General features: G+C 39.9%; 1 pseudogene; it reads right to left on the reverse strand.

Annotated features, from left to right (window-relative positions):
• LOC136568461 (uncharacterized) overlaps positions 1–21,054 on the reverse strand; it is a 29,701-nt pseudogene that overhangs the window by 2,352 nt on the left and 6,295 nt on the right.

The raw sequence follows: 21,054 nt of genomic DNA on the forward strand, positions 1-21,054 counted from the left end.
TTTGTGTAGCACCGGGTGCATAATTTACCAAATTGTGATCAATTATATTTACCTTTTCCCAAGCTGGTAATATGTTTGATAGCAAGCACTGCTGTGTTCCCAAAGCCAATAAGGATGATTGCAGTGGTTGTTTTAATTTGGTCAAATCTCTATTTGTGGCAGCCAATTTATCCATTAGTACTTCTGAATCAATACTATTTAGAATTCCAAAACCTGTTCCCAAAACACCGGTTATGTCTCTTAGTGTCCATTTTTAAAGAAAAAATGGACTTTCCGTTTTTGCAGCCAGGTGGTCCAACCCTCAAAGGAAGTCTGCAAAAAAGGCAAACAGGCCGGCTGAATTTCTGAGACATTGTTTTGCATCATCAGCAATTTGACTTGTTTAAGAGACCACGCCAGATTGAACAATATGTGTTGTTGACCAGTTTTCCTGATTATGTATGGTCCAATTTCAAAACTTCTTGGGCTAGGCATAAGCGGTTGTTGGGCTGGAGTGGTGGTAGTAGAAGGTTGGGTCATACCATTTATTATCAACTTAAAAGAAAGGCCTTCAGTATTTTTGGACCAAGGACAAACTACTTCTGCAGTTTGTGTTAATGTAAAATTGTGCCAACAGTCTTGTATGCTTGGGGGCATACAAACCTGCTCACACTTATTTGTCTGATCTGTCAAAACACTGATTGAGATTGCTTTGCTATAAGTAGTTCCGCAAATCATTTGGCTAATTTCTTCTCCCACTACCCCTTGAAGCTGCCAGGTTTTTTGTTTTTCCCATTCCTGCAAAGTGAACAAAAGCGTGGGACCAAGGCCATTTGGTAACACATTGACTAAGGGGACTCTCAGTCCCTTCTACCCACTGGGATGGAACTACTGTACTCAATGTCAGCTTTGTGCTCTTGGTCCCTTCTACCCATTGGGGTGTAACTATGGTACTCAGTGTGGGCTTCATGCTCTCAGTCCCTTCTATCCACTGGGATGTAACTACGGTGCTCAGTGAGGGTTTTGTTATAGTGTCTATCTTAAATTTATGAGCTAAGCCTTTTCAACCTAACTGGTTGGTCAAGTTATTTTGCCAGCGGGATGTCACATAAGTCGGTTTAGTTAAAGTAAAATTATGACAGCAATCAATTGGTTCATTTTTACAATCCTTTGTACTTGCAACATTGTTCGTTTTGGGACCTAGAGTGTAATGCCCAACATACTCGGGGTAGCAACACAGAGTAAGAGGAATTTGTTTGGCACACTCCCACTTGTTTGTAGGACACAGTCTTGCTGAAGGGATATCCCAATCATTTTTCCTACCTGCTTCCATAAAATTTCCAGCAACTGTAATGGAGGCAGCTTTCACATAGAGAGATCCTTCCATTTTTCTGCATGCTCCCACAATCGACTCACCAATTGTTCCAGTTAGGGCTCTAGTCCAGTCCTTCTGATCCCATCCCCACTCCACTTGGACGATATACCTCAGAGTCATGCAGAACTATAGGCTCTAGGTTTGGGTGGCCACCCTTGGGATATGCTCCCAGAACATTAGTGGGATGGAGGGTAGCTTCAGATCACAACCACTCAGCAGGATCCTGTCCATGGAATTGTGGTAGGATGCAGAAAAGTATCACCAGTGTTATCATGGTTTAGATGATTCTCATGTCCCTCAGGGTTCTTCTGTAAAAGTAAAAACAACAGAAATCCTTCCACTGAGGGGCAGAAAAGAGTTAAAATGATAGAATTATCCAGCATGTATTTATCCGATGCTCTTTCCCTAGAGCATCAGAGGCTACCCATGCATATTTCTTCAGAGGGGTTTTCAGCACTAGTTCCCCTACAGTAGAGAGGTCCACCAGAACAGGCTGTCCAGGGTAATGTGCTGGATTTTTTGAATCGTCAGGTCCCCGTAGTAAGGCAATGATGCTTGGAGCTGTTGGGCAAAAGGCAGTGATTTTGGGACATCCATTCACCCCCCATCTACTGTTCACTCTTTTAACAGCTTCCCATAACCGAACGTCCTAATTTCCCTCCCGTGGCTTCAGAAGTCCTTTCAAAAAACCATTGGTCCTTTCTAAGATCCCCTTAGCTTGAGGGTAGCAAGGGGTGTGGAAAGTCTGCTTCATTCCTTCACCTTTTGCCCAATGCTGTACACCTCTAGCAGTGAAGTGGGACCTGTTATCAGATTGAATTTCCTGTGGCTTTGGGAAAGTTCCAAACCACCCCTGCAAAGCTTTAACTGTATTATCACCTGTAGCTCTTCTAAAAGCATCAGCTTGAACCAACCTAGATACAATTTCTACTCCTACTAGCACAAAGTGTTTACCTCCTGACTTCTTAAAGGGGCCAATATAGTCTACCTGCCATGTGTCCCATAAGCATTTACCCTTTCTTAAATGCAGAGGGTCATCTTCTAAAGGATGTCTCTCCAGTCACCTGCAACATTGCTCGCAGGCTGAGCATACCATTTTCTAACTGAGGCCCTTTGCGCTACCCTGTCAGGTGTGTGTGGGGGGGGTCCCATTAGTGACAATTTTGATAACTTTGAAAGGGTCTCTTAATACAATAGGCTGTTGTGCAATTTTTTCCTCTTCTAGGAGAGCTAAGCCAACCACAAACAACCCCTTTTCCCAGGTAGTGTATCTTTTCTCAGCATCTTTGAAACCACAGGAATAAAAACCAAGAGGCCCTGTTGGACCCTTGGGACCCCACTGCCAAATGTGTACTGATAGCCCTGAGGAGGCAAATTCCCATTCCACCTGAAGGGGATCTGTGGGATGGATAGGGCCTAGTGCTTGGTGAGCTGTTGCCTCAAAAATCAGTAATTGCAATGCTTCTTCCTGAGAAGGAGTCCAATCCCATTTCATCCTTTTCCTCAGCAAGTCAAAAAAGGGCCTAGCAATTATTGAGAAATCTGGGATGTGTTTTCTCCAGAACACTAATAGTCCTAGAGCTTGCTGGAGATCTTTCCTCAATTCAGGCATTTGAATCTGATCTAAAGAGGTTAGGGTATTGGGTGGAATACATGTCATACCTCCTTTCCACCAAATCCCCAAAAACTTCACTTCCTGAGAAGGCTTCTGAATTTTCTCTGGGGGCATCTGCAAATCAAGACTTTTTAAGTGAGAGATTATTTTCTGCTGATGTTTCCCTACTTCCTCTATTTCATACCCCCCCCCCCTGCCCCGAATGTCATCAATGTATTGATTATCAGCTACAGGATCAGGTTTGGGTATTTTTTCTAATTCCTGGGCTAAAGCATGGTGGGCCAAAGTAGAGGAGTGTTTGTAGCCTTGGGGAAGCCTAGTGAAAGTGTATTGCTATCCTTTCACATGTGAAGGCAAAATGGTCCATATCTTCTGGCTGTATAAGTGTCATAAAGAAGATGTCTTTGACATCCATAATTGCCATTGCCATGATTGAGTGAGCCTTTTCTTGAATTGATGTTATTAACTCAGCTAAGTTTGGGACTGCTGCTGTAGGAGAGTCTGTGTTGGCATTAAGCCTACGAAAATCTATTGTTAATCTCCACTTTCCACTGGCTTTTCAGACTGGCCATACCGGTGAATTAAAAGGAGAATGTGTGTGAATTATTACCCCTTGGTTTCTCAAGTCCTGTAGAACCGCTTTGATACCTTCTCTGGCACCAGAAGGTAGAGGGTATTGTTTTACATTAGTTGTTTTATTTTAGGGTAGGGACGGTGCAGTTTGAAGCAACCTAATGTTAAGTGGCAGTGTGCCAAAAGACCACAGAAATCCCTCAGAGTCTTCCCACTGCCTCCCAGCAAGGACATCCATTCCTAATCAATTATTTGGAATGTTCCCAATTACTATTTTGATGACTAGTTGATGCTCATCTCCAGGGATCGTCAGTTTGACTAAGGCAACATTCATAGATTCTGTAGTTCCCAGAGAGTTAAGAACACAGCATTGTCTCTTACTTGGAACAATTCCACACCTCTGGGCATCCTTTTTGGTTAGTGCAGAGATTTGAGCCCCAGTGTCAATCAAAAAGGTTACTAGTAGCCTTTTGAGGCCCATGATAGCTGGGATTAATATATCTCCTGATTTCTTTTTAGTGAGCATTCTTAAATAAACCAAGCTCTGCCCCTTTGCCCACCTGTAAGCGGCAGAGAGATTTGTTTCCCAAAAACCCTGTTGGTTTTGGTTCACTGCCTGTGTTCTGTGGGAGAGGCTGGGGAGGGTTAGTTTTGGTTCCTGAGAAGGGAGGGGTGCACTGAGTTGAGATGATGGATTCAGTTTTCGCTGGTGCCAATTATTTATTATTTTCTGCAACTTATTAAGGGGCAAACCATCCATCACCTCTTTGGGGACCCGCTTTGTAATTTCCCAACGGTGGTGGTTAGAGATTTGTTTTCCTTTCTCTATATTTTCACTGTGAGGAGCCCCAATAAATCAAACATCTTTGTTTTTTTCTGATTTCTCCTCCGGGGTTTTTATAGGTCCATATTGTCTACAATAATTAATCAGATCTACTGCAACTTCACCCCATGGCTACTGGCAGGTGAATCAGATTGAGAAGCTGAGGGCTGTGAGGGGGAAGAGTAGGGAGTGAAGCCAGGATCTCTAGGTCCACTTTGGTCAGTGGAGTTCCTGAGGAATCTATCTAGTCTTTTTACAGGATTCAAAGCCATTATGGTTTTCTGTAGAGTCGTTGTTGTAGGTTTAAGTGATTCTGGAAGCCCACAAACTCAAGGGGTCAGTAGTTCTGGCTTCACAGGTAATTGCATTGGGCATTCAAAACCAGGAAGTAATTTCTTTTCATGAATCATTTGCAGGCAGGCGGCTTTGTGGACACTTTCTAAGAGCTGGTCGGCGGTGCCAACGATTGCCAGGGGGTCACCCCTTTCCAAAGGATTCATTCTCCCAGCCCAGAAAGACGCCCCCTGTGTCAGGGACCATGCATCACGCTTATCTCCTTATCTCCTGCTGTTAAGAAGACTCCATGTCCCCAGTACCTACTGGCCTCCTGTTCGGTTAATTTAATTTGCTCCCCACCACTGAGGGACACTCGGAAGACATATTCTGTCTCTGATTCTTGTGGGAGGTGCTCGAATTCTTTTTACAGCTTAGCTAATTTGGTAGCACTGAATGGTATTTGTTTAGTTGTGATATGTGGGTCAAGATCCTCTTTCGGCAATGCAGAGAGACAGGGAGACTGACTCGGTGATCATAATCCAATTTTATTGTGGGATACAAGTGCTTATATACTATTTCAGGGAGACTAGTAATGTGTACTACAATGATTAGGTTAAAATCACATACACAAACATGCATATAACAACATCTCTTGCTTGGGGTGGGGGGGCTGAGCTGGGGGTGCTCGGAAGGCTGTGGGGGGATGCCCTGGGGCAAGGGGCTGAGCTGAGGGGGCCTGGGGGTGGCTGGAAGGCTGTGGGACCACAGGTGGGGTGGGCTGGGGGGGCCAGGGAGGGTTCAGGGGAGGGTCCTAGGGGAGGGTTCAGGGGAGAGTTTAATGGGATTTTCTTTTTCCAGTAAACCCATTTGATTTAATCTTATTGCAATCCAGGTCTAATTTTCAAAGTTCCATTTGTTTATGCCAAGGCATCCTGTTATCAAATATGTTATGTTAACCAGGTCCAAAGTGCATCATCTGTCTTGTGTCCCCCAACATTCCTCATCATTAATATAGTTCTATTCTGTTTGAACCAAGGGTCTCAAGTGAGGACAGCAGTATTCTCCCCAGTTTTTTACTGCCTCAAGTTCCTTATGGGGATAGATTTGTTTAATGTGAGGAGTTTCCTTTTCCTCTGCCTCTGTAGAGGAAACAGTATGATGTGAATTCTTAGCAAGTTCCTCTGTAAGGGCAGCTCGCAACATATAGCTCTCATTTCTATCTTCCTTTAATTCTTTTTACAACATTTCAACTAGGTTTTGAAGGGAATCTATTCTTGCTATTTCCTCATTTCTTCACTTAAAATGGGTTTCTATGGCTGCTGTGAGACAAGCTGCCAAAACTGAGCAGAGGATGGTTTTATTTTTGCCCAGTTTAAATTCTCTTTCATGTTGTAAAGAACAAATTCCATCTATGACATTTTCTAAATTAAACCAGTTGTTCTCTGCCCAAACCTCCCTGCTTGGAGAAGGCTTGGCATTGTATTTAGCAAGCAGAGCAGAAAATTCAGCTTTAACTTTTGTGCTAGAGTTTTCAGTCATTTTATGAAGGGACTAAAACCACGACAGGGAGGTGCAAACTTAAGTTAGACAATCTCACAGCCTTTGCTGTGTTCCCCTTTGCTTTGCTGGCTGGGTGAAGAGACAAAATCTGCCTGGGAGGCCCTGCTCAGTTCCTTCAAGCTGTCCCTTCCTTCCCAGACAGTCCAAAGTCACACATAGACAAAAACAGTTTCCCCTTTTGCACTAAAAGATCTTTTGTGAAATTCTAAAGACAGAACCCTCAATAGAGTATGGGGGTGTATTTCACCTGGGCATGTGCAGTTTGCAGGAAATTCGAAGAGCTTTCCTTGTTTTCCAGCTTTGTTCAACCCTTTCAGGATGAGGGGCTAGGTGTGGCTGAAGCAAATCGTCCTTCCCCTGTTAGAGACTACAAACAGCCCTGCAGACCCCTCTGTCTATCAGAATCCTGTCCGTGACGCCAATTTCATGTCACGATCAGCTCATACGAATGGGGGTGGTGATGATTCCTTAACTGATCTCAGAGTGCAACAGACAACACGGAAAGGGGATTGCAGTATCAAAACAAATGCACCTTTATAGAATGACCACAGCAAATGTGTGAAAGGAATTAGGGAGAGGAAAAGAATAGAAAAGAGGGGGAGAAAGAGAGAGGGAGTTGTCCTTGGTTGACTATATGATGCTTTTATCCCCAGTCGTCTTGTTCTGTTTATGCTGAATAATAAATATTGCACCTTTAAGACTTGTTGCAGAGAGTGAAGGCGGGAGAAAAGCAGTGTCCAGTTTGTTTTCAGACACTGCACTCACTCCTCCACATTCCTGCTCCTGGACTATGTTGTCTGTGGATGAACAGACAGCAGGATAGAACTCTCCTTTGCTTTTAGTTAGTTTTAGCTAGCTGAGACAAAGAAGTTCCCTGGACTGTGTTTTTTTTTCTTTTTTCCCTTTTCTTTGGACCTCTTGAAACCTGCTCTGGACTGAACACCCAGGGAGCACCAGCAGCATGCACCTGTGGCCCACTAGGCTGGGCCTTGCCTGCAACATTTCCAGCACCAGAGGGACTGATAAGAGACTGAGTGAGGGGAACTGCAACCGAGGGAGAGGACTTTCTCAGTTTGTCATCTCTTTTGGAGCAACAAGGGGTTTTAATTTTTAATATTGTTTAGGTTTTATTGTTTAATAAATAGGTTTTTTCCACTTTTTCCCCAAGGAGGTGTTTTCTCCCAGACCGGTTGGGGGGAGGGGCCAAATGAATCTGCTTTCCTAGAGGAAACCCTTTGGAGGTTCTCTCCAAAATTTGCCCTGAACTGGGACAGGAGTATAGCTACCAAACATGAAGAGACTAAGTCCTCGTAGTCCAGCCAATAGAGTTTGCCTAGTCACGTTGGCAAGATCTCAAAGTCCTGGTTAACTCAAGGTTCTATTATAGTCCATTGCTGATGGCGGAAACAGATCTTGAAAAGGCTGAGGGGGAACAGATACAATCAAGAAGAAGAAGAAGTCTATTGAAATTGCTGAGGGGGGAAAAGGTATTGAAGACGGGTACAGACAGTCCATGTTCTCAGCAGGATAAGTCAGTATCAGCAGTGAGTGGGACCCAATGTTTCAGGACTGCTTTCTATGGGAAACCAGTATAGGTCCAGTGAACACATCTGTAGGCAACACTTAGCAGGCATCCTGCTTCAGTCAGGCCAGCAGCCCTGGATCAGAATTACAGGTGTCTCAGTCTCAGTCCTTGGTAGGGGGGCTTCAAACTCAGTGCCTCACGCTGGTAGTGGAGCAGATGAAGGATTTTCCATGGGGGGGCTACCAAGTTGCCCCAGCAAGTTCATCTGGCCAAGAGGTGGGAAAATTCCTGGTCTATTGTCGTGAAGCAGGTGCAAGCATATAGGCCGGGTCGCCCTTTGGCAGGCCCTGCTAGAAGCAGTCACTGTAGACACAGAGGCGAACAATCACTTGGCAGGCCAGAATTCTGCTCAGGGGCCTCAGGATTTCTGGCGTTCATCCACCACCAGTAGGCCAGTATTCCCATCAGGGTCTTTAGGTTTCCAATGTCTGTCCTGGGAATGGTCGTGAGGCAAATGAGGGGAACTTCAGACCGTCTTTCACACGTATCAGAAAATCTATTTACTGAAATGGTCAAAAAGAATGCATAACATTTAGAATTGAGGAGGGAAAAGAAAACCAAATTCAAACAGTTGGAGCAATATCATTCTAGAGAATGCTATGTATCTACAAAAAATACATAAAGCTTCTATTTTCAAATGCACCTACAAATCACCATTTTGCTTTTCTTTTTTTTGTTTTAAAGCTCTGGCACTTATCTGATTCCTTTTTGAGCTAGTTCAGCTCATTAATCTGGTAAGAAAGCAGCTAAAAACAAATGGAAAAACCTATGGGGAACAGGATGCCACTTCAGCCATGTTGTAGTGAGGCATTAGGTCAGCCTTCTGTGTTGTAGAAATATGTCTGTCATATATTAAAATCAATGCATAGCACTATCTTATTTTGAACTTTCTCATTGCTACTGCGTTCCTGAATGGTCAAGATGGTTTCAAACCAAACAGCACCCAGCCCTCTAAGCCCAGCCCTCTAAGGTACTCCCCAAACTATTGCAATGGAATAACTTGATGAGGTGAAGAGCTCACTATGCAAAAGCTGAATATGATGTCAAGAATGCTTTGTTGTGGATGACCATTGTTTGGGATCATTTATCCCTTACCCTCCCATGTAGGTATAGGAAAAATTAAGTAGCCACAAGGCTTTTACAGCTGTTCTTGTATTTTGGGATAGAAAGGACTTAGGGTAGTAAACAAAACTGTGGTGAGTTTTACTATTGACTTTATCGCTGTTTCACTTTGAATTAACTGCTTTGCATTTCAGCTTACCCATCAGTATAATGAGAAGAATAATATCTTCCTTCCTGCCCAAAAGCTGTTGAATTATGCCTGTGATGTCACTGACTTAAAAACAAAAAACATTGTGATTGAAAGGAAGTATTGGCATACCACAAGGCAACTGGAGAGAGCTGTGTTTCCTCCTCAGCTTCACTGTGATAGTAGAATTTTAATTAGCAGTTCCAAAACTTTGTCTTAGCATAGTCTGGTGACATATCTCAGTAGAGCAGTGTCCTAGGGTGACTTAATGATGCTTGTATCCTCAGTCATCTGTTCTGTTAATGCTGGATATTATATTCTCTGCCTTCAAGACTGGTTCTGAGAGCAAAGGTGGGGAGAAGAAGAAGCACGGAGTTTGTTACCAGAGGCTGCACTCACTCGTCTAAAAGCAACATTCCACATTTTGTGCTGCACTGTGTTGTCCGGGCACTGACAGAGCAGAACTGAGTGTTCCTTTGCTTTTCAGTTGTTTTAGCTGGCTGGGGCAGAGTTTTCCCTTGACTGTCTTTTTTTCTTTCCTTTTTCTTGGAACTGTTCAAACCTGCTCCGGACTGGGACCTGGGGAGCACTGAGAGCTTGCACTTTGTGGCCTGTGGGGGCCTACTCTGGGCAGCAGCCTTTGCCAGTCCTGGAGGGAATGATAACAGAGAGAGCATCCACAGGAGAGACTTTCGGAATTTGTCATCTCTTCAGAGCGGCGATTGAGTTTTGTCATCCGGTATTGTTCATTTTTTGTGCTGGGGAGTGCTTTGCCTCTTAAATAAAACAGGTTTTTTCCACTTCTCTCAGAAGAAATTTTTCCCAAACTAGTTGAGGGGAGGGGCCGTGTGGGTGGGCTTTCTAGGGGGGGCCCCCTGAGACCTAAACTTTAAGGAATTTAGGGATTGTAGAGGAGTTGAGGTTTTAGAGATAAACCTTATTAGAGTTTATCAAAATAAATAGGTAGGCCTTAATGAAGTTAAGAGTTAGTAGTTAACTAATAATTAATTGCTTGTCAACATAATGTTTGGTTAACTGGGTTTATAATGAAGAATATAGAAACTGATAGATTTTAGGAACATAAGACAATTGTAGGCCTCCTCTGTTCTGAAACCAATTGAAGATGGGGAATGGGACTTCTACCAATGGGTTCATTTGTCATATTTGCATTGAAAATGTAGAAAGTTCAGAACCAGGAAGACTTCATTTATTTCCTCATTTTGGAACCCCTCCCCATGAAAGGGACCACCAACTCATTTTGAGGAACAAACTACACATGCTTAATAGTTTTTGAACTAATTACCATACAAAGTGGGGAATGGGATGTACCAAAATTATGAATATGTATTTGTATTTTGGGTATTCAATACTTGTATAGTTAAAAGGACACTGTAATCACCTGTAAATCACAGTGTGTATTTGGGAGCTATTTCACACGCTGCCTGGCATTGCAATAAACATACACTTTCTAACTTTAAACTGTTAGAGAGCCTTTGTCCGTCACAGTTGGATACAAGTACTAGATCAATATTTTTAATAAATCACCCCTTTTTGAGGTTTGCTGCCAAATTTGCCCTAAACCAGGACAAGCAGGATGTGCGACTTAGAGAATGATGGAATCACTTTGGTTGGAAAAGACCTTTAAGAACATTGAGTCTAAATGTAATTAGCAAATATGACCATCAAGAAATTTTTTGCTGTCTGAAGAGAACGTGGTTTATCTGGTAAGCTTTGCAAGTATTTGTGTCATCACAAGCACACATGTCCAATGCATTAGATGGGAATATAATAAGAAATCTGTGCAAATCAACAGAATGATTCTCAGGGTAGGATATTGGCATGTTTCATCCTTCTTCCTGACACCTTCAAAAGAATTATTTTTATAAAGTAATGATTGGAATTGTTACTATTTTGACGGTTCTTAGTGTATTACTGACAATTTTGGCATATGAATGCTGAATGGGTTAATTTGCCTAGTTTTTCAGATAAAGACCAAGATTTAGTGTTGCTTAAGCTGGAGGCAGAAATATTTAAATCCTCCAGCCTCCTTCTTAGTACCTAATTTCTATTACAATATCAGTGCACAATCTTGTCCCTTAAGGTCCAGCTAGCTCAGTTTATACCAACAGGGTGACATTAGTAGGGCTCACGTGATGCTGCACACAGAAGCCCTCGGGGTGCACCTCTAGCAGACAGTAATTCATGCAGTTGGACCATCCCAGTGCTGACTTTGGATCACCAGAAGAGTAGAACTAGAGAGATTTGATGGAGAGCTCTCTGGAGGAAGTGGCCTGAAGAAGACAGCAGAAATCCTGTGTGTTTGTACAAATAATTTGAATGCCATTTACAGGAAAAGATCTTCAAATCGATCTAGCTTTTTCTGCAGATTATTTGTCAACTGTATACATTACATGGACAGTTTCACTGAGCAACTGAAATACAACTGCATTTAAATGGAATGATTCAGGGTTGGGAAGCAGTGAAATAAAGCTTTTCAGGAATACCTGACATCCAAGTCCCACAGAAATTTATCTATTTTTAATTTACAGATGCTTTTTAAAATAATGGGTAACGATTTAGCTACCTAATAGTTTTAATCAGAAATACAAAGAAAATTTTAAACTCACATCTTTTATAGCTTGAATTTTTTTTTTGTTTATTTCCTGTTTTGCAATTCAGTTATACAAATCATATGATTAGGTAATGACAACTTATGCTGTATAAAAATATTTAATGATATACTTCCAAGTCAAGGCCATGTTTTTCCTGGAACTGTAAAAAAAAAAATTCTATCTGGATTCTCTCTACCCCACACTCATCATTACATGAAAATCGTTTAAATATTATATTTTGACTTTACATGTGCAATTATATTCAGAAATTCAAGGCTCTATTGTTAGATTGTTTACATGGTTTTCTGACACTTCTAACTTCCCACAAACATTCTTTGCAGCTACATATTTTTGTAGTAAGGCATCACAGGGGTCTGTGAGAAGTTTTCATGTGAAGCAGAACTAACATGCAAAATACACGTGACATACTCAACATATTTCACTTCAGAAAGTTACAGTTTGCTTAGATGGAATGAAATATGAAATAAACATAACATTTCCAAATCTTGGAAATCTATTACCTGAACTTTGAGTCAGTTTGCAGGACAGGACTCTGTAGAAATGCAAACGTGAAGTCCAAGAATAAAGCAGAAGGTGTATTGGGCTGGGTTACAGAAGATTGCTCTGAAGGGTGATGTAAGCAAAATTGCATCCTATAAAGATAGCAGCTGCTTCTGCTGGTGCCAACATAGAGAATTTGTGCCACCAGCCTAGTTTTCTGGGGACATTTGACCTGTACACTCTTGAGGGCTTGCAGATGTGAATGAATCTGTCCTTTGATCTTTTTTTTCTTTTGAATGTCTATGACCTGATTTGCTATTGTGTACTGTACCGTATCGTTTTATAAACAGACATGTTTCAACTGTTTGAAAGCCGTAGTTGAAAGTGAGCTTGCAATTATGAGTTGGCTGTCAAAAGAATTAATTTTCTGCTTTAAGCAAAATATCAATAGAAACATTCCATCCACTCCTATGATAGAGATTCCTTTTGAATTTACAGGGTAATTTGCATTAGTGGTTGTACTGCATGTGCAATAAATAAAACTTGCTTGATTTCTAATGATGATAATAATCCTCTTTGTATTACTATAAGGATTGAACCCACCATCATTATTTTCCTGTTCTTATTGTGCTGTAAAGGAAAAATAGTTTTGCATTAAACAAAGAGTAAAATGCATGCATTTAGCATCATTCTTGCAGATAGTCCTCAATTCCGAAAGTACCTTTCAGAAGCTGCGTCAAATGGGAAAGCTAGACAGATGGCAGAATGCAGAACCTGCCATTTAGGATCAGGTACAAAATAACACCCAAGAAATTCTTCATGGATGCTGCATAAGTACAAAGACACCATTTTTATAGAGGAAAAATAGTCAATGTGAAACTTGTTTGATGAATAAAAAGCTATGCTAATCAAGAGACTACAGTGCCAAGTGTGCTACAAGGTTTTTTTGTAATTAACATCATTCCCAGCATGAAAAAATACAATTTTTATTGTAGATTGCTTAAGAGTGCACAACAGTTTGGGAAAAAAGTACTTTTCTTCTTCTATTAATAAGAACTGGGTATCATTCTAAGAGATACTGTAAACAGGTTTTTGAAAACAATGTTATTTTAAAGGTTCATTCTATTCAGAAATACTTCACATGAAAAAATTTGATCTGCTCTTCATCCTGAAGACTCTTAAAGGAAAATGTCTTTGTTGCATTCTCTTCTCACTAGTTCAGGAGCTCAGTCTTACCTGCATTCTAATGCTTTTTTATATTCCTGATGGCATGGCTTAGACATCCTTGTCTCCATTACCATCATGATTTCCATATCAAGTGATGAGAATTTTTCTTCAGGATTGGTGAAGTTAAGTGTCATAACATTTATGTCAGGTCAATTTGAAGGTTTTTTTGCCAAAGGAATCCCTTCCTAATGAAAACCATGGGCAATAGCAAACCTACTCAGTTTTTCAGGAAGTGAAATAATACATCTCCACTATACAATGTCCTCTGTTTTTTTTTTTTCACCAGAAGAAAACTGCTGTTTTCTTCTTCTTCTGTCACCTTAGACTTACTTTCTTCCAAAATCTTTTTAAACCTTTAGATTTCTCTTTATAGCTAATTACTTTCACAGTGTGCTATAGAATATGTATTTGAAAAGACCATTTGTACATATTCAAATGGCTTACTTCTATTCTATTAAGAAATGGCTGTACGTCTATTAAGGAAACATAAAGGTGCAGTAATATTTTTTCTTATACAAAATTTAAAAAACCCCAACTATTAAAAATGATACCAGCAAGCGATGTCTGTAAGACTGTGGCAGGAGGCTTTTTCCAGAACAATGTGCAGTTCTTCCCAATTCTATTTTTCCCTCCGATTACTTTGTACACAAATATTTTTACACAGTCTTCCAATAGTGGCATGCTACTACTGGGGTAGAGTATTGCCCTGCTAGCATTGGAATTGACTCGATCGTAGTTGTGTTCAAATTTGCTGATGAGACAAGGTTTTTTTGCTGAACACACTTCAGCAAGCAAGAGAGCTTCTTAGTCCTTAGATGCTATGGTTGGATGCTATGAGTCCCAGAAGAAGATGAATGAGGTGATGACATGCCTTGTGTTCTGAAGAGAGATCAGAACTTATTTCTGGGGTCACCCCCCTCTTGGTACAGAAAGCACACAGAGGGCTTTGAAGCAGCACTTTCACCCTCTTTGCATTCACTAGTAAATCTGAGACAGAGCTTGCCCCAAGGTTTGTGCAAAAATGCTCTTTTGATGCAACTGTTAACTAGACAATATCTCTGGGAAAATTTGCAGTGGCAGAAAGCAAGCCCTTCCCGGGAAATCTACTGAAACGGTTCAGAAGTTATTCCCATTCACTGTTGCTAACCTCTGCTGTCTAGCTGTCAGATATGTTTGGACCATGCTGAAATAATTTTAAACAATGTACTGATGCTGCACTGTTGAGTAAACATAGGTCTTTTCCATAGGTGTCAAGGAAAAATATTTCTATTGGTAAAAATGATAGAAAACAATAACAGCATGGCAGAAAAAAAAATTACATCAATGGAATGAAGATACCCAGAATTCTTATTTTGTAGTTACACAGAATCAACATTTTCTAAAGAAGGTTGTGAAACTTATTAAGAAGTAGGAGTACATTCCACGTGACTGGTACACAAGTTAATGTTTCCAACTTACAAAAAACATATTATTAAAAGAAAAATGTTCTGACTTGTAGAAAAGTAACCCATTCGTAATTTTATCAAAGGTAGGATTAGATCAAGTATTCCTACAAGACAGTAGTAGTACTACTAAAAGCCTTTTGGCGTCTATTTAACTACAGGAAACTTGAGAAAGCAGAAGAGTGTCTTTCCCTGCTGCAAGCTGTACTTCCTATTTGCTAGTGCTGCTTCAACATTGTCTAAAGAAAACTTGTCAAAATAAGACTATTATATACAAGCAAATGTATCTATCTATTCCGTTCCAGGTAATTTTAACTAGCAAGTATGAGTCACACACTCCAGTTGAATATTCTAATGCATAAATGTAGTATACCATCACTATAAATGGGAACTCTGGACAAAGGAGCAAATGCAGATGAATTTCAGGGAAGGAAATTATTGGAGAGCTAACTGTAGTCCCTCGACTTCAAAAGAAATGATGTCTGGTAATCCCAACCAGAAACATATAGAACTCCATTTTCAAATGGGTTGCATCTATGGTCCTCTGTTCTTCCTATATGAAGAAACTGTGTTTTGAATCAATCTTCAAAATGGTATGGCTAAAGACCTTAGATGCCTCCGATTTTTTTTTTCCATAAGCAACTGTCTCAAAACCTCTTTAAAGCTGAATTTTTCCCTTAAGATGCCATATTTTAGAAGAGCACCTTGTCATTTAACAGGGTTAAATCAAACATAATTTACAAATTTAGACTAAAAGTAACACTCTTCCTAGTAATCTTTCATTTTTTGCAGCTCAGTGCTAACATAGGCAGCAAAGAAGAGAATGGAACACAGCACTTTCTGGAGCATCTTGAACAAATGCCCTTGCTTATGTTCTAATCATTCACTTCACCAAAATACCTAATGATGAAGAAAAGGTTGTGAAGGCATTACTAGTAGTGTTACATGGTAAGTATGGGTGGGATTTCTCAGGTAGATTTTGTATCACATAAATGATACTTAGCAAACAGCAAATACAGGGGTTTTCTTCAGCTCTCAGACTGATGTTACATGTCAGTAATTTAATAAAAAGATAACAAGAAGGATATTTTTTAACATGTGAAATTAATTACACCCCAACCATGGACATCTGAATCTTATGAATAGACAGTATCTGATTTAGAAAAAAATAAAGAATTATCACCGTTTAAAGAAAGATAGGATCATAAACCCTTTGCTGATGGAACGTAGCCTATTCATTGGTTGAAATGAAGCAGGTACACATGACATATGAAATATTTTTTTGTAGATCAAACATTTATTTTCTAAAGTGATTCTGATAGATAGTGAACTCAACCAACTTAGATATTGCACAGTAGGCAAGGTTACATAACTTGCTCCATCAAGTTATCCCTTGGAATCATCATCCAAGGGGATTTTCCCCTGCATCTGTGAAAATATGCCTACATTTTTCACAATACTTTTGCAGCAGCATTGTTAGGCCTGATCAGCTGGTATGGAGGGTGAATTAACAACAGCAAGGTGACTGGCCAGGCTTCAATGGATTTTGATGTCCCAGATATTTTGAAGACCTGCTTCAGCCCTGCTTGTCAAACACAGCCTTTAAAGGGTGCTAAACAATTGTTCAGGCTGTGGATCACATGAAGAAGTACTTTCTGGTGTCTGTACTGGGCCATATGCTCTTTATTCTCTCCCTCAACTTCTCCATCACCTCTCATCTGTTTCACATGAGCTATGTTCAAGGCTCACAGGCTACTTTTCACAGAATCTTCAGGCCTGATGCAGTAAGAATGATGAATAGAACACAGCTGGGATCAATTTTCCAGTTTGGATAAAATGCATTCTGCACACAAATCCAATGAGAAGGTGTTCCCCCTATGCCCAGAAAAACCTCCACTATACTTGTGTTCTACATAAACAGCAGCTTAATCTGAAAAAAAAGCTTTTCTCTGAGAGTGTCTGAGAGGTTTATATGAAGCACACATATTTGACATATGCAATTTTGAATATCAGAGGAAAAAGAAAATGGCAAGAAGTTTTTAATGTTACTGGTTTTACTTTTAAATTCCATGCACTTTTTCAAAAAGTGTCAAGCTCAAATGCCCATCAACATATTTTAGTCATCTGTAAGTCAGTATTCATATAAAATGTGATTCAAATCAAAAGAATTTCAAACCTTACCTCAAAGTTTACATGCCTAGATTTATTATTTCTGACACATATTAGATGAAAGGAAGACATTTTTTTCTGTGGGGTGCTGGAACACTGGAACAGGTTGCCCAGAGAATTTGTTGATATCCCATCCCTGAAAGTATTCAAGGTCAGGTTGGATGGGGCTTTGAGCAGCAACAAAGGAGACTCTTGATGGTAGAGAAACAAAGTCTGAATATAGAAGAAACTCAGATTGAAGTATAGGAGCAAGTTTTCTCTCAGCTCTTGGGGTAAATTCAAAGTTGTACAAAATTGCATTTATCTGTGATTTTCGCAACTGTAACAGGTTCATGAAAACTATGCAGAAGACATCAAATTTTAAAAGAGAGAAGAATTACAGCATAAAATACATGGGATGGGTTTCAACATGGGAAACTCTCTAGAGAGAGAAAATCTCTGTATTTCAACACTTCATCATGTTAGGATTTCATGAAGTGCCAAAGAAGGCGGGAAAATATCATTCAGGACATTATTTACTGGAGTTCAGCCTGGCCATTAGTAGAAATTGGGTTTGAACATAATGTAGATATACCACAAACACTTTCCCTTCACTGAAAAATTACTGTTTACAATGAATAAGCAATGAGCATCAAAATTGATTGAAAGCATCTTAAAAATGTAAAGTATTTCATTGTAAATGATCTGTGATCCAAATACTTCTTCTACCTTAGTGATGGACAAAAAAATTCTTCCATATCATGATGGTTTAAAATTGTAAAAACCAATGTTTTCTTCTGAAAAGATATAATCTATTTTTTCCTATTTTTAGAAGAAAATATTCCTAGACATACAATACATGAGAACTAAATAATTTTAAAGAAACAAATTAAATGAAAATACGTAAATATAATTAAATGAAAAGCTGTGTTTTAAATAGGAGGTAGATATTAAAAAGAATTTTTGTACCAGATATTTGAATTATTGCACCAGCTATTTTGCCCACAAAGAGAGGATTTAGCATTTCATTCTTTTCCAAGGTGTTCATGATCTGCTATGCTGACCTCTGTGTGTGCCTAGGTGTGTGTGGAAGGGGGGCATGTGAAGGGGAGTGTGTATGTTTGCTTAACACTTGTTGTGGCAGATTCATGCCTCAGCTCCATCATTTGTTTGAGAAACTTCACAGAGAGTGGATATGAAGTTTAATATCAACAAGAGATCAATTCCCAAATCATCCATTTTACTCTACCTTATAAATCATGTGCTTTGTTGCATATTTTATCAAATATACTTTCAAGCTACATGGAGGAATGAGAATGTGGAGAATCCCTCCTATGTCTTGCATTTTTTATGCAAGTAGATTTTCAAGAAAGCATCATTTCTCTTTTAAATACATCTGGGACAGGCATGATGATGGTGTCAGCCTGTTGGAGTTTTTGTTGTTGGGAGAAGTTGTACAAAAGGATTGGTTTTTACATTGACTAGTTACTGAATCAAGTGCATGAATACATTGGAAATTCAACTGGGCGCTCCTTTATCTAGCAGACTACTTCAAGAACGAGCTTGCAGACTGAAGCTGACTCTTTTTCTCTCTTTTTGTTTCTTTCCTATTTTCTTGGCTTCTTTGCCACTATCTAGACAAATTTAGAACTTATATCCCAACTAAAATTGTTTCATAGTCTGATAATTATGATACATTTTTACAAGGAATTTTTAAAATCTTTGTTAGAGTTAAGAAAGTTAAGGACTTAGGTCTTTTTCTTCCCATATCAATATTCCAATGAAATAGTTAAATAAAGACTAACTCTTTATTTTTATTTTGAACCCAAGTAGATAATTCCCATACATTAGTACATTTTGTGGACCAATATTTGCCATTCTGATGTAAGTTGTCCCTTCTTAACAATATACATTCTGTGACTATGTTGACAACACTATTGGTGAAGATCCTAACTGGTCTTAAACACACATGGGGAGACATTTGCTCAGCCAGTGTCAGTCTTAAGCATGCATATCAGAAGATCTTTCTATAGCTGGGGAATTTTCCCATGGAAGGGATTCAGTTATGGAAGAGACACATATCTCAGAGTTTTACATTCTTCTTGAACACTACTTAAGAAACTTAGATCCCATGTCTATTTGGATCTCTGTCTGCACAGAACTTTGTCATGCCAGTGCTTGAAATGCATCTCTAAGAGAATTCACTAGCACAGAATGAATGAGAGTGGAAGGGGTCAGTGGGGCTCACCAGGTCCAACACCCCTGCTTAAACCAGGATACCTAGAGCCTCTTGCCCAGGATTATATCTGGGTGTACTTTTAATGTCTTCAAAGATCCAGACTCCACCATCTTTCTGGGCAGTCTGTGCCGTGGTTCAGTCACCCTCACAGTAAAAAATCATTTTGTGATTTTCAGAGGCAATCTCCTGTATTTCAGTGTGTGCCCACTGCCTCTTGTCTTTTCACTGAGCATCATTGAAAAGACACTGGTTCCCTCCTCTTTGCACTATTCCTTCCGGTATGTATGTGTGCTGCCATGTAGATAAATGTCAAAAACCTCCCTGAAGCCCAGGCAGACAATATTCCCTTCATCTACCAGGCAAGTTGATTCATCAGGGGAGTTTAAAAAGTTGTTCAGCATGAAGTTCCCCTGGTAAATACATTCTGACTACATTATTTTGTCCTCCTTCATGTGCCTGGCAATGCTTTCCAGGAATAGCTGCTCCATCAACTTCCTGGGGATAAAAATGAGGCTGGCGGGCTTGTACTTTTCCAAGTCCTCCTAGTTATCTTTTTTGAAGATGGGTGACATTTGCTTTCATCCAGTCTTTGGGCACTTTCCTCAGCCACCATGATCCATCAAACATCATTAGGAGTGGCCTCAGAATAATATCTGCTAACACCCTTGAGACCTGTGGCTGCATCTCAACAGGGCCTGTGGACTTCATGGAATACATACCTGTTCAGTGACTATGCCCATAAAAGTTTGCATGGGATAACAGGACATATTAACAGCTACCTGAAGAGTGAGTGAAAAGCTATGGAAGCAATCCAAAAGGACAAAGACTAGAGTTCCCTTTTAAGACAAAGTATCCTATCATGGAGCTGAGCAGCTTTAGATCTAGGGAAGCTTCCCCTCTGAAAGGATGCAGAAGACATTCTTTTACCTTATCCAGTAATAAAATGTATTGACCATTCACTTGCAATAGAAAAAATTAAATTATTTCCAAAATTGTTGCCGCCTAACTAGATAATAATGTACTGGCTGGGTATTCCCCTAACAGATGAGAGCACCTGCTTGATGTCTCTTATGCGTAGATTATTTGAATTAGGTCATTTGAGTGGGGATTACTGGTCTTTGAACTTTCTGATGAATTTGGAATATTTACTGAAGCAAGGACCTGAAGATGAAAACTTCATTTCCCATCAGTGCACTTTAACATCCATGGCTGTAATGCCATTGTTTCTCACCGAGTCAAGAATTTATGACTACAAAGTGGATCAGCTCCAAAAGGAAAGATAAGGGCTGGATAATATTGTATCTTGGTAAAGCTATTTACCTCAAATGAAGTGACTAAATTCTAATCACTCGCTGGCCTAAAGCTTCAAGGAGGGGGAGATGGACCAGGTTTCCTTCCACTGCCGTTCTCTTTGTCACCTCAGTGTTTAATAGGGGTTTGCAGACATTCAAAAAGATAGCTTTGCTGAATTCATAAAATTCAGTCTTAAAAATAACTTTTTAGCAGCTGAAATGAAAAGAACAAATAAAATGCAATTAATTCCACGGAAGATTGAAATGATTATTTCTTCATGTTGCATTTGAGGATGTATATTGTGTAAATTTGTCTTGTGTTGTTCTACAGGTTTTTTAACTGGCACACCCTTCTTTATGAATGGACTGCCCTTTCCTAAATACTCTCATATGGAGGAACATGCTTCTGATAAGAAGAGCACTAGGATGTCTTTACTTGACATTTTATTTTTACTGATGCTTGGTCCTCAGAAATGAATGGGTTTTTTAAATTGAAATGTGTTACTATTGTTCTCACTGGGTAAGCCACAGACTCTTCCAGTCAGAGCTGTCACTAGT

This window comes from Molothrus aeneus, chromosome 33, assembly GCF_037042795.1.
Source record: "Molothrus aeneus isolate 106 chromosome 33, BPBGC_Maene_1.0, whole genome shotgun sequence".
Taxonomy (NCBI): domain Eukaryota; kingdom Metazoa; phylum Chordata; class Aves; order Passeriformes; family Icteridae; genus Molothrus; species Molothrus aeneus.